This window comes from Jaculus jaculus, chromosome 16 (assembly GCF_020740685.1).
Source record: "Jaculus jaculus isolate mJacJac1 chromosome 16, mJacJac1.mat.Y.cur, whole genome shotgun sequence".
Taxonomy (NCBI): Eukaryota; Metazoa; Chordata; class Mammalia; order Rodentia; family Dipodidae; genus Jaculus; species Jaculus jaculus.
The window spans coordinates 59,133,620-59,148,548 of NC_059117.1; the positions used below are offsets into that span (position 1 = coordinate 59,133,620).

A 14,929-nucleotide genomic window follows, 5' to 3' on the forward strand; every position below is an offset into this window, starting at 1 on the left:
GGTGAGTTCGAAGCCAGCCTGGGCTACAGGGAGACACCCTTCCTTAAAAGTGGATAGAGGGCTGGAGGGATGGCTTAGCAGTTAAGGCATTTGCCATAAGGACCCAGGTCCAATTCCCCAGGACACACGTTAGCCAGATGCACAAGAGGACACACACATCTGGAATTCGTTTGCAGTGGCTGGAGGCCCTGGTATGCCCATTCTCTCTCTCTCTCTCTCCCTCTCTCTCTGTCAAATAAATAAATAAATAATTGTTTATTTTATGAGGATAGATATAGCAGGGCATGGTGGCACATGCCTTTGATCCCAGTGCTCAGGAGGTAAAGGTTGGAGGATTGCTGTGAGTTTGAGGCCACCTTGAGACTACATAGTGAATTCCAGGTCAGCCTGGGCTAAAGTGAGACTCTACCTCCAAAACAAAACAAAACAAAACAAAAGTTTTGGAGGAGCTGGAGAGATGGGTCAGTGGTTACTTTTGCCTACAAAGTGTAATGACCAGGGTTCAATTTTCCAGTACCCATGTAAATCAACTGCACAAAGTGGTTTATTTATTTGAAGTCCATTTACAGCTGCTGGAAGCCCTGGCATGCTCATTCTCCCCTTCCCCTCAGAAATAAAGCTTTGCTGTTGTTTGTTTTTGGAGGGGTGAGAGGGAGTTGGAGGTAGGGGCTCACTCTAGCCCAGGCTGACCTGGAATTCACTATGTAGTCATAGGTTGTCCTCAAAAATCTACCTCTGCCTCCCAAGTGCTGGTATTAAAGGCATGCACCACTATGCCCTGCTAGTTTTGTTTTGGTTTGGTTTGGTTTTTTAAGTTTTGGAGGAGGCTTTAAATAGCTTCTAGTTTTACTGTAAAGTGAAGCTCACACAAGATGGAGATTTGGTTCTGCCCACCTTCCTGCAGCTTTATCCATCTTAACCAACATGTCTTGGTAGTGTTTTAAGAACCTTTCATCAGGGCCTGGAGAGATGACTCAGTGGTTAAAGGTACTTGCTTGCAAATCCTGATGGCCTCAGTTCAGTTCCCCAGTACCCATGTAAAGATGGATGCACAGGGCTGGAGAAATGGTTTAGCAGTTAAGGCAGCTGCCTGCAAAGCCTAAGGACTCATGTTCAACTCTCCAGATGCCATATATGCCAGATGCACAAGGTGATGTAAGCACACAAGGTCACACATGTGCACAAGGTGGCACAAAGGACCCAGGTTCAATTCCCCAGGACCCATGTTAGCCAGATGCACAAGGGGGTGCATGTGTCTGGAATTCGTTTGCAGTGGTTGGATGCCCTGGTGTGCCCATTCTCTCTCTCTCCCCCCCTCTTTCTCTGTCAAATTAATACATAAATAAAATATTTTTTAAACGAAGATGGATGCACTAAGTGGTGCATTAAAGGCTCTGGTGCACCCATTAGTTCTCTTTCTATCTCTCCTTGCAAATAAAAGTATTTGTGTTACAGCTTCCCAGAGCTATCTTTAGTCTTTTCATGAGCGCTCACTCCCATTAGATTATGAACTAGTTTCCATCTTGGAAGTACTTCAGTTTTGGGGAAAGGTAGTTTGGAGAGCCATCTTTTACATTGTGTTAAGTGTTCTCAGTTGTGTCATGGGTTCCTTTAGGTTTGATATCTCATTTTTACTCTGTCATCCCAAGTACATGCAACTTGCCCAGAAAGAAGGAAGACTTAAAAAAAAGTGTAGGGCTGAAGAGATGGCTTAGCATTTGCCTGTGAAGCCTAAGAACGGAGGTTTGATTTCCCCAGTTACCCACATAAGCCAGATGCACAAGGTGGCACATGTGTCTGGAGTTTGTTGGTCCATGTGAAGCCTAAGGACACAGATTTGATTCCTCAGTACCCACATAAACCAGATGCACAAAGTGGTGCATGCATCTGGAGTTCATTTGCAGTGGCTAGAGTCCCTGGTGTGCCCATTCTCTCTCTTCCCCCCTCTCCTTCTCTCTCCCTCTCTCTCTCTCTGCCTCTCTCTCAAATATGTATAAATAAATAACTAATTAATTAGAAGTTGGAGGCCAGGCTGTAGTACATAGGGGATACATAGTAAAACCCTGTCTTGAAAATAATAGTAAAAATAATGATAAGCCTTGAATTCATGGTGATCCTCCTACCTCTGCCTTCCTAGTGCTGGGATTAAAGACATGCACCACCACACGCAGCTTATTATTTATTTTTAAGAGAAAAAAAAAGATACTACTGATAATAATCAGAAGTAAAAGTTGAAAACAAAATAGAAGAAAGAAGTGTAATTATGTAATATAACTGACAAGGAGTTGTTCAACTAAGTCAAACCAAATAATTCCAAACAAAAAAAATTTATTGGGGAAAAAAAACTATTGAGTATCCGAATTATTTGAGTGAGTGTGGGATTATGATCAAATTCAGTAATTTTCTTTTTTGGTAGTGATGTATATCTAAACTGCTTCTGAAAAGTAATTACAAGAAGCTATTACGTTATCTGAAGGGAGTAAGGAATTCTTACTAAGATCACTCAGCTGGTTAAAAAACAGGGGCTGCAGAGATGGCTTAACCGCTAAGAGGGTGCCTGTGTCTGGAGTTTGTTTGCAGTGGCTGGAGGCCCTTAGCACCCATTCTCTATCTGTATCTTTCTCTCTCCTTCTCTCCCTGCTCTCAAATAAATAAAAATTTAAAAATATTTTTAAAGGTACTTGCTTGCAAAGTCTGACTGCCCCAGGTTTAATTCCCCAGTACCCATGTAAAGCCAGATGCACAAAATGGCACATACATTGGAGTTTGTTTGCAGCGGCAAGAGGAAAACTCCTGGGGTACCCATTCTCATATTCTCTCTGCTGAATAAATATTTGATTTGATTTGATAGGGAAGACTGTGAATGCAGTCCCCCATTGCTGCAAATTGTGCAGTCTAATTTCCCGCATTTGGGGAACTCACAGGGATCAGCACATCCAAAATGCAATGGATAAGCCTCACTCTGGGAAAGACACCTTTATGATCATGGTATTTCCTTTGTCAGGTAGGTATTAAATGTTTTAAAAAACAGACATAAACAGGTTATTGGACAATTGGGTTACAAAGTGGTTTAGTCAAATAATAAAACTAAGGCTAAAGAGATGGCTCAGCAGTTAAAGGCACTTGCAAAGGCTGACACTCTGGGTTTGATTCCCCAGTACCCACATACAGCCAGAGGCACAAAGTGGCACAAGCATCTGGAGTTTGTTCACAGTGGCACTAGGCACCTGGTGCACCTATGCTCACTCATCCTCTCTTTGCTTGCAAACAGATGATGGACTCAGGTTCGATTCCCCAGGAACCATGTTAGCTACATGCACAAGGGGTCACATGCGTCTGGAGTGGCCCTGGCACTCCCATTCTCTCTCTCTCTATATATATATGTATATGTATATGTATATGTATATGTATATATGTCAAATAATAAAATATTTTAAAAATAAATAAATATTAAATAATAATAATAATAAAACTAGAAAAATCCTAAAGCACTTTCTAGTTGGATCCTCTACCCTGCCCATGCAGAAATTGACTGTTTTAAAACCTCCCTAAAGCTGAAGAATTCAATCTTCTTTGGAACCACGAGTTTTGTACAGCTCATCAAACTCAGCTCATTGTAAACCCATTTCCTTCTATGCAGGAAATATGGTTTGATCACAGAATGCCTCATGGGTTACTGGAGACTGGTATATAATAAAAACTTTGGGCAGTTGGTTAAGTTTATGAAAAGCAAATTAGGATTAAATGGCATCCACTAAAGAATTCTTTGAGCTATTTCCCACACATAATTCACTGAAACACTTCACACATGCAATTTACAACAAAGGAACATATAATCTTATAAATAGATTTGTTAATTACTAGTCTTCTAAAATAATATTTGATCTTCTTATATTAGGCTTTTATATGATACTCCTTGAAGTTCTGATCTGTGGCCTGTTATAGAAAAAAATCCAACCCCCCATGGGGCTGGAAATATAATTTAGTGGTTAAGATGCTTACCTGCAAAGCCTAAGGTTCCAGGTTTGACTCCCCAGTATGTAAGCTTTTCCTGTGTCACTACAAAGCACTTTTTGGACTTTTTTCTTTTGTTTTTTGGGTTTTCAAGGTAAGGTCTCACTCTAGCCCAGACTGACCTGTAATTCACTATGTAGTCTCAAACTGACCTTGAATTTACAGCAATCCTCTTAACTCTGCCTTCCCAGTGCTGGGATTAATGGCATGTTGCCATCACACCCAGCCTCCTTCCATTCTCTTTAAAAAATTTTTAATTTTAATTTTTATTTTTAATTTAGTTATTTGAGAGCAAAAGACAGAAATAGGCAGATAGACAGAGAGAGAGAATGGGTGTGCCAGGGCCTCCAGCCACTGCAAATGAACTCCAGATGCATGTGCCCCCTTGTGCATCTGGCTAACGTGGGTCCTGGGGAATCGAGCCTTGAACCTGGGTCCTTAGGCTTCACAGGCAAGAGCACCACTAAGCCATCTCTCCAGCCCCCATTTTCTTTCTTTCTTTTTTTAATATTTTAAGGCTGAGCATGGTGGCGGGGAGGTCAAGAGCCCTAGGGTGTAACGCCTGCTGGTGTCTGGCTAAATGCATACATACATACATACATACATATATATATACACATATATATATATATGCATATATTTGGGGTTTTTTTTTTTTTGGTTTTACGAAGTATGGTCTCACTCTAGCCCAGGCTGACCTGGAATTCACCATGGAGTCTCAGGGTGGCCTCGAACTCACAGCAATCCACCTACCTCTGCCTCCCGAGTGTTGGGATTAAAGGCGTGCGCCACCACACCTGGCCTAAATGCATATATTATGCTCACCAAACTTCCCTTTAAACACTTTTCTTAACATCCATACCCATATATTAATGCTACTCTCACTTTTGGTCAGAGAAGCTTCTTTTTTCAGATGGCAGTGACCTCTGGAATGACTCAAAAGGCACTATAGTACTGAGAAGAAAGAACAGAGGAGTGTTCAGCACATAAGAGGTTGCTTTTAGATAAGCCAGAATGTCCCAGGAATGTTTAGTCATTGTAAGAGTTGTAATATTTACAGAAAAGCTAAGGGTAGTCAGCAAAACAACTGAGGATGGCTTAAACAACTGTGTATCTCATAGCTAATGCAAATAGTCTCAGGGTTAGAGAGCACTTCTCTCCAGGAAGGCTAGGTGGCGCCATTGATTTAGTTTGGGAATTCTAATTATGACTGTTCATTCTATAAAGTAACTATAATCTTGAACTGAGTCAAAGTCATGATGATCAAGAAAATACTGTGGATCCTGCTGATTTAGTTAGATTTAAAAGGCACAGTTTAAGTCAATACCTCATTCTGAACCGGAGTCTGTATATGTAAAAGGTTTTATATATGAATGGCAGCTGGTAAAGCTTTAATGGGATTTAATGATATCATGGTAGTGGTGTTGATTTCTTGTCTTTTCCTGCCCTTGATGATTTCATTGTGATTGAAGAAGAAAGCCTTTGTAGGAAAAACACTAAAGTGCTCAGAGGGGAGGAAGTTTCATGTTAGCAATTACGCTCAAATTGTTGGGGAAGAAAAAAGTTTGTGTACATATATATATTTGAACTTTCCAATAAGTTTGAAGCTATTTCAAAACTAAACAGAGGGCTAGAGAGATGGCTCACTGATTAAGGCACTTTCCAGCAAAGCCAAAGGACACAGGTTCATTTCCCCAGTACCCATGTAAAGCCAACTGCATAAGGTGGCACATGCAACTGGATTTCATTTGCAATCGAGCTAGAGGCCCTGGTGCACTAATTCTCTCTCCATCTGCCTCTCTTTCTAATAAATAAACAAATAGAATATTTTTAAAAACTAAAAAAGCTGTGCATGGTGGTGCACACCTTTAATCCTAGCACTCAGGAGGCAGAGGTAGGAGGATCATGATGAGTTCGTGGCCATGCTGAAACTACATAGTGAATTATTTCCAGGTCTGTCTGGGCTAGAGCAAGACCCTACCTTAAAGGTGTGCACAACCACACTTGGTTTAAAAAAAAAGTTTAAAAAAAAAAAACAAAACAGGCATATACCTTTAATCCCAGCACTCGGGAGGCAGAGGTAAGAGGATCACCATAGTTTGAGGCCACCCTGAGAGTACATAGTGAATTCCAGGTCAGCCTGAGCCAGAGTGAGACCCTTCATCAGAAAATCAAAAAAATAAATAAATACATAAAAATAAATTTATTGACAACTTCCATGCATATAGCCTACATACCATAATCATAATTTTCCCAGACTTAAAAAAGAGAAAGCCAAGGGTTGGAGAGATGGCATATTGGTTAAGGCACTAGCCTGCAAAGCCTAAGGACCCGGGTCTGATTCTCCAGGTCCCATGTAAGCCAGATGCACATGGTTGCAAATGCATCTGGAGTTGGTTTGCAATGGCTAGAGGCCCTGAAGTGCCCATTCTCTCCCCTTCTCTCTCTCTCCTGCCCTGTCTCTAATAAATAAATTTTAAACAATTAAAAAAATAAAGAGAAAGCCGGGTGTGGTGGCACATACCTTTAATCAGCATTTGGGAGGCAGAGGTAGGAGAATTGCCAAGAGTTCAAGATCACCCTGAGGCTACATAGTGAATTCCAGATCAGCCTGGGCTAGAATGAGACCCTACCTTGAGAGAGAAGGGAGCGATTGAGAGAGAGAGAGACTAGTTAGTAAATAGAAGTCCTGACTCTAGACAGGAAAAGTGTGGGTTTTGTAAAGAGGTGAGACCACTGGGCGTGCACTCAAAGCAAAATATTCCTAAGAGGGCTGGAGAGATGGCTTAGCGGTTAAGCGCTTGCCTGTGAAGCCTAAGGACCCCGGTTCGAGGCTCGGTTCCCCAGGTCCCACGTTAGCCAGATGCACAAGGGGGCGCACGCGTCTGGAGTTCGTTTGCAGTGGCTGGAAGCCCTGGTGCGCCCATACTCTGTCTCTCTCTATCTGCCTCTTTCTCTCCCTGTCTGTCTCTCTCAAATAAATAAATAATTAATTTAAAAAAATATTCCTAAGAAACTGTCTCTGACTTGAAAATCCGGTTGTTGCTTTGTTTTTTGAGGTAGGCTCTCATTTAGCATAGGCTGGCCTATGTAGCTGAGGATGACCTTGACTTTTTTTTTTTTTAGGTGGGGTCATGCTCTAGTTCACGCGGACCTGGAATCCACTATGTAGTCTTAGAGTGGTCTCGAAGTCATGGCAATCCTCCTTCCTCTGCCTGTGCAGGGATTAAAGGCATGTGCCACCACACCTGGCTCAACCTTGAATTTTTTTAAACTTTAAAAAATATTTATTTGAGGGAGAAGAGACAGAATGGGCATGCCAGGGCCTCCTCCCACTACAAATGAACTCCAGACATAGGCACCACTTTGTGCATCAGGCTTTATGTGGAACCTAGGCAATTGAACCCTGGCAGTCAGGCTTTACAAACAAGCACCTTTAACCATTGAACCATCTCTCCAGCCCCTCCCATATACATTTGACTTTGGCAAAGACCAGCTCATGACCCCACCTCCTGTTTTCCTGGTAACATCAGTAAAGGAAATATTTGTCCTCTGGTCCAGTGACTCACCTGGTCAAGAGATCTCAAGTAACAGTAACAGGTTTTGTCATTTCTCCTATATCTCAGGTACTGTCCCAAGGGCTTTGCAATGATATTTCCCATTTGGTCCTCATTGAGGTACTGTAATTATACTTTAAAACATACTTTAATTTAGCCAGGCATGGTGGCGCACACCTTTAATCCCAGCACTTGGGAGGCAAAGGTAAGAGGATCGCTGTGAGTTTGAGGACATCCTGAGGCTACATAGTTAATTTCAGGTCAGCCTGGACTAGAGCAAGACCCTATCTTGAAAAAAAAAAATATCTATATCTATATCTATATCTATATCTATATCTATCTATCTATATATATATATATATTTTCATTTATGGGGGGAGAGAGAATGGGTGCACCACATCTCTAACAACTGCAAATGGACTCCAGATACATGTGCCACCTGTGTTTATGGTTTACATGGGTCCTAGGTAATTGAACCTGGATTTGACTTTACAGGCAAGTGCCTTAACCACCAAGCCATCTCTCCAGTCCAATTATACTTTTTACTGCGGAAAAAAACTGAGGGATGAGAGCATGTTACACACTCAAAAATCATATAACTGCAGGGCGTGGTGGTGCACGCCTTTAATCCTAGCACTCGGGAGGCAGAGGTAGGAGGATCACCATGAGTTCAAGGCCACGCTGAGACTACATAGCGAATTCCAGATCAGCCTGGACCAGTGTGAGACCCTACCTTGAAAAAACAAACAAACAAAATCACATAACTAAAATCTAGTGGCACTAAAATTTGTACCCAGGTAATCTGACAGCAGAGTTGGGCTCTTGCCCACTTCTCAGTCCTACTGATTCTCACCCAAGTGTACTTCTCTTCCTGTTCTCTCTTGTGCATATACCTTTGTTCTTACATTGTAGTTGTGTATACTTACTGGTGTCCCTGACAGACTGACAACTATATTATTTGAATTTATAAAGTGTTGGGAGGGCTGGAGAGATGGATTAGAAGTTAAGATGCTTACCTACAAAGCCAAAGGACCCAGGTTCACTTCCCCAGTACCCATGTAAGCCAGATGCATAAGGGGGTGCATGCATCTGGAGTTCGTTTGCAGTGGCTGGATGCTCCGGCATGCCCATTCTTTTTCTTTCAATCAGGTAGGAGGATCGCCGTGAGTTTGAGGCCACCCTGAGACTACAGAGTGAATTCCAGGTCAGCCTGAGCTAGAGTGAGACCCTACCTCGAAAAAAAAAAAAAAAGTCCATGATGGGGGAACTCATGAACCTTAGGAGTGTAACACCTAAGTGTAACCTGCTTTTGTCTGGGGTAAATGCATATATTATGCTCACCAAATTGCCCTGTAAGCACTTTACTTAATGTTCATAGCTATATATTAACACTACTCTCATTTTTGGTTAAAGAAGCTTCTCTTTTCAGATGGCAGTGATCACTGGGATGACCCAGAAAGCACCATAGTGCTGAGAAGAAGTGATAGAGGAGTGTTTGACACTGAAACATCTCTATCACATCCTCCAAGATTCGGGATCCATTGTGGACGAGGTGGCAGAAAGAATGTAAGAGCCAAGGGAAAGGTAGGACTGCTTACAATGCAATCATCCAGACAGATATTGGCCTGGGTATCCAAGACCTTGCAGTGCCCAACACTACCTTCACAAGATCCTCATAATAGGAGGAAAAGATGATGACATCAAAATAAACGAGAGACTGATGGAGAGAGGGAGGCAATATGATGGAGAGTGGATTTGAGAAGGGAAAAGTGGGAGGAGGAAATTATCATGGTTTATTGTCTGTAACTATGGAAGTTGTCAATAAAAATAAATCAATTAAATTAAAAAAAATTTTGTTGTTGTTCACTTTTATTTATTTGTTTGAGAGAAACAGAGAGAGAAAGAGACAGAGAGAGAAAGAGAGAGAGGGAGAAAGAATGGGCGTGCCAGGGCCTCCAGCCACTGCAAACGAACTCCAGACGCATTGCACCCCCTTGTGCATCTGGCTCACATGGGTCCTGGGGAATCCAGCCTCAAACCGGGGTCCTTAGGCTTCACAGGCAAGTGCTTAACCGCTAAGCCATCTCTCCAGCCCAAGACCCCCTTTTAAAAATTTAATTAATTTGGGCCCAAGACCCCCTTTTAAAAATCTAATTAATTTGGGCCCAAGACCCCCATTTAAAAATTTAATTAATTTGGGCCCAAGACCCCCTTTTAAAAATCTAATTAATTTGGGCCCAAGACCCCCATTTAAAAATTTAATTAATTTGGGCCCAAGACCCCCTTTTAAAAATTTAATTAATTTGGGCTGGAGAGATGGCTTAGCAGTTAAGCACTTGCCTGTGAAGCCTAAGGACCCCAGTTTGAGGCTTGATTCCCCAGGACCCACGTGAGCCAGATGCACAAGGGGGTACATGCGTCTGGAGTTCGTTTGCAGTGGCTGGAGGCCCTGGCATGCCCATTCTCTCCCACCCTCCCTCTCTCTTTCTCTCTCTATCTCTCTTTCTCTAATCCCAGCACTTGGGAGGCAGAGGTAGGAAGATCACTGTGAGTTCAAGGCCACCCTGAGACTACATAGTGAATTCCAGGTCAGCCTGGACTAGAGAGAGACCCTATCTCAAGAAAAAAAAAAAATCAATCAATAAATAAATACATGAACTATTAAAAACAAAGGCTGAGAGGGCTGGAGAGATGGCTGAGTGGTTAACGGTGTTTGCTCGCCTGGCGCGGAGCTGGAACCCTTCTCCCCGTTAAGAAACTGTCAGGATGCTGGAAGGAGCCATAGCACATGCAGCCTTCTGAGAGCGAGAAGTCACCAACAGTGTTAACCAGCATGCCTTGTGGCTGGTCAGCCAAGCCAGATGTGCCAACTGGTCTAGCAGTGGCATGTCTGCCATGATGGAAGCCAACTGCTCTCTGATTGGACTGGAGGCCCCAGGCTCCATGGGAGGGAATTCCTGCCTGGTACTGAAAACCTAGTCAAAAACCTATGGCTGGGGAGGTCATAAACCCTAAGGGAGTAATGACTACTGTTGTCTGGCTGGCATATATTATGCCCACCAACCTGCCCTCTAAATACTTATGTTTATGACAATATATTAATGCTACTCTCACTTTTGGTTAGAGAAGCTTCTTTTCAGATGGCAGTAACCACTGAGGTAACTCAAAACTCACCATAGGGCTGCAGAGATGGCTTAGTGGTTAAGATACTTGCTTGCAAAGCCTAATGACCCAATTTTTAAAAAATATTTTTTATTTTTATTTATTTATTTGAAAGATAAAGAGGAAGAGAGAGAGAGAGAGAGAGAGAGAGAGAGAGAGAATGGGCACACCAAGGCCTCCAGCCACTGCAAACAAATTCCAGATGCGTGTGCCCCCTTGTGCATCTGGCTAACGTGGGTCCTGGGGAATTGAACCAGGGTCCTTTGTCTTTGCAGGCAAATGCCTTAACCGCTAAGCCATCCCTCAAGCCCTGACCCAAATTTAATTCCACAGTATGTGGTTAAAGCTTCACAGGCAAGTGCCTTAATCACTAAGCCACTCTCCAGCCATCTCTTATTTGTTTGTTTGTTTATTTATTTATTTATTTATTTGCAAGCAGAAAGAGAAGAGAAACAGACAGAGAATGAGCATGCCAGGGCATCTAGCCACTGCAAACAAACTTTAGACACATGTGTCCCTTGTGCATCTGGCTTATGTGGGTACTAAGGAATTGAACCTGGGTCCTTTTGCTTTCCAGGCAAGTGCCTTAGCCACTAAGCAATCTCTTTAGCTTCCCCCCTCTTATTTTAAATATTTTATTTATTTATTTATTTGAGAGAGAGAGAGAGACTCATTTCTTTTTTTTTTTTTTGGTTTTTTTTAAATTTTTATTAACATTTTCCATGATTATAAAATATATCCCATGGTAATTCCCTCCCTCCCCACCCCCACACTTTCCCATTTGAAATTCCTTTCTCCATCATATTACCTCCCCATTACAATCATTGTAATTACATATATACAATATCAACCTATTAAGTATCCTCCTCCCTCATTTCTTAATCATAAGTTTTTACTCTTTTTTATTTTTTTTTCGAAGTAGGGTCTCACTGTAGTCCAGGCTGACCTGGAATTCACTATGTCATTTCAGGGTGGCCTTGAACTCATGACGATCCTCCTACCTCTGTCTCCCAAGTGCTGGGATTAAAGGCATGTGCCACCATACCTAAGGATCTTAACTTTTAAATGTTTATTGTTATTTTACTTATTTTGAGAAAGAGGCAGATAGAGAGAGAGAATGGTTGTGCTAGGGCCTTTGGCCACTGTAAACATCTCCAGACACATGCGCTCCCTTGGGTATCTGGCTTACGTGGGTCCTAAGGAATTGAACTGCAGTTGTTTGACTTCACAGACAAATACCTTGACCACTAAGCCATCTCTCCAGCCCTTTACTTTCTTTTTTATAGACAGAGTCTCATTGTAGATCCCTGGCTGGCCTGTAACTCTCTATATAGACCAGGCTGACCTTGAATTTACCATGATCTGCCTGCTCTGCCTCCTAAGTGCTGGGATTACAGGCATGTGCCACCACACTGGCCCTAATCATGAGTTTCTTGAAGGCAGAAATGATTTTTGTCTCTGTACTCTTAAGCACCTAGCACAACCCCTAATAGATGCTAGAGTTTAATAATTATTTGCTATGATTACATAATTTGTTTTTAAGTTGTTCAGAACCACAAAACATTTATCCTCTAGAAACAATGAATAAATAGCTATCAGGTTGTTAGGTTAACAGACAACTCCCTCTTAATCTACAGTGATTAGATTAAGTGGCACCATAGTTAAGAGCTGAGTTCTTTGGAACCTAAATCCTAAACTGGTTTATCTCTAAATGCTTTAAACCTGAGCCTAATGTAATTTGGCTCTGAGTTCTCTTGTCCTGACTGTCAGTTGGGAGGAGGACATGAGAGCAGAGCTACACTGGGTAGGAATGTACCCAGTGTAAGGATGACATAGAAGGAAATAATGACAGCAGCCACAACTTATTTCTCTCAGACTTCAGAGAAAAGCCCCACTGGTCTCTGGAGAATAACAGTGGACTTGCACACCAAAAACCTCTCAAACAACTTTGCAGACCCCCTCTAACCCAAGCTGCTCTCACTCTTGGCTGGAGAATCTGCTTTATTTTACAGATGGCAGAGAAAATGGAGAATTGTGATCTATTGATAAAACAAGATCACCAACTACCTACCAGGAGACTTCCCACCTCTTCCATATCTACCAGGGCCTGAGAGAACTTGCAGTGGAAACAGCTCCGTGAGCACTGCTCTTACTGCTAACCTGACAATCAGCTTCAGGGTGATGGTGGCAGACATGGTGATCAATCAAAGCCCATCACAGGAGAAATCCAGAGGCTACAAAAAAATCAACACTAAATCAAAATGCCAACAGGCCTGCCATGGCTCATGGAACATTGCGCGTGCGCGCGCGCACACACACACACACACACACACACACACACACACACTATATATATATAGTTTGTTTGCTTGTTTTGTTTGCTTTTTTTTTTTTTTGAGGTAGGGTCTCACTCTAGTCTAGGCTGACCTGGAACTCACTTTGTAGTCTCAGGGTGGCCTCAAACTCACGGGGATCCACCTACCTCTGCCTCCCAACTGCTGGGATTAAAGGCATGCGCCACCACACCCAGCCATAAAAATATTTTTTAAGGGCTGGAGAAATGGCTTAGCAGTTAAGCACTTGCCTGTGAAGCCTAAGGATCCGGTTCAAGGCTCGATTCCCCAGGACCCACGTAAGCCAGATGCACAAGGTGGTGCATGCATTTGGAGTACATTTGCAGTGGCTAAAGACCCTGATGCACCTATTTTCTCTCTCTGCCTCTTTCTCTTTCTGTCTATCGCTCTCAAATAAATAAATAAAAACAAAAAATTTTTTAAAAAACATATTTTTTAAAAGCTGGATGTGATAGCACATGCCTTTATTCTCAGCACTCAGGAGGCAGAGGTAGGAGGATCACTGTGAGTTCAAGGCCACCCTGAGACAGCTGATGGCAATTTGGGAATTAAAGCTTCCTGAGGGCAGTGTATTGTTAGGGGTGGGCTTATGGGTGTTATAGCCAGCTTCCTCTTGCCAGTGTTTGGCATACTCTCCTGTTCCTTCTGTTCATCTTATGTGGGCCAGGAGGTGATGTCTACATGGTGCTCATGCTAATGTTTTCCCCTTCCATCGTGGAGCTTCCCCTCGAGTCTGTAGCCCAAAATAAACCCTTATTTTCTACAAGCTGCTGTTGGTCAGATGTTTTCTGCCAGTAATGTGAACCTGACTATAACATGTGGGTACTGGGGCATTGAACTTGGGTTGTTAGGCTTTGCAGACAAATGCCTCAACCATTGACCCATTTCTCTATCCCTCATTTTATACTTTGTGCATTAAAAAAAAATTGTGTGTGGTTTTTCAAAATAGGGTCTCTCTCTAGCCCAATGACCTGTAATTCACTAGGTAGTCTTAGGGTGGCACTGAATTCAAGGTGATCTGCTTACCTCTGCCTCCTAAATGCTGGGATTAAAGGCATATGCCACCATACCTGGCAACTTTGTGCATTTTAAAGCAAGTTATAGACATCTGTCCACTTTCCCTCTAAACTTCACATCACGCATTAACTATAGTTCAATACTTGTTTCTGCCTTTGTAGATAAAATGTTACATTCAACGAAGTGAAAACTCTTAAGAGTATCAATCAATGAATTTTGACAGATGCGTGTTTGTGTAATCCAAGCGCCAAGAAAGTACAGAGCATAAATATGCAGAAAACAGGCTTGGAGAGATTAAGGTTAGTGAAAAGCCAAAGGACCCAGGTTCAATTCTCCAGTACCCATGTAAAGCCAGATGTACAAGGTGGTGCATGCATCAAGAGTTGGTTTGCAGGGACTGGAGGTCCTGGCACACCTTTTATCTCTCCCTCTTTCTCTCTCTCTTAATAAATAAATAAATAAATAAATAAATAAATAAATAAATAAATAAAAATATACATATATACATACATATATATAAAACCAGAAAACATGTTTCCTTATGTTTATTCTCATTGAGACCCTATTTCCACACCCTTCCATTTACTGAAGAGGTAAAGAAAAATAGGCTAGTTGGGTGTGGTGATACAAATTTTTAATCCCAGTTCTTGGAAGGTACAGCCAAGAGGATCACTGTGAACTTGAGGCCAGCTGGAGGCTACAGAGTAAATTCCAGATTTAGCCTGGGCTAGATTGAGTAACTACCTTGAAAAACAAAACAAAAAAGAAAGAAAGGCTAAGACAGACTGCATCATGTCACAAAGAAGAAACATATATTCACCAATA

The 14,929-nt window shown here is 42.1% G+C and overlaps 1 non-coding gene across 1 annotated transcript; it reads right to left on the reverse strand.

The window, feature by feature from the left end:
* Window positions 1-2,850: 2,850 nt before the first annotated feature.
* On the reverse strand, window positions 2,851-3,012 carry LOC123455465. Its single transcript, XR_006633934.1, has one exon. It is a non-coding gene; the product is annotated as a U1 spliceosomal RNA (small nuclear RNA).
* Between the last annotated feature and the right edge of the window lie 11,917 nt (window positions 3,013-14,929).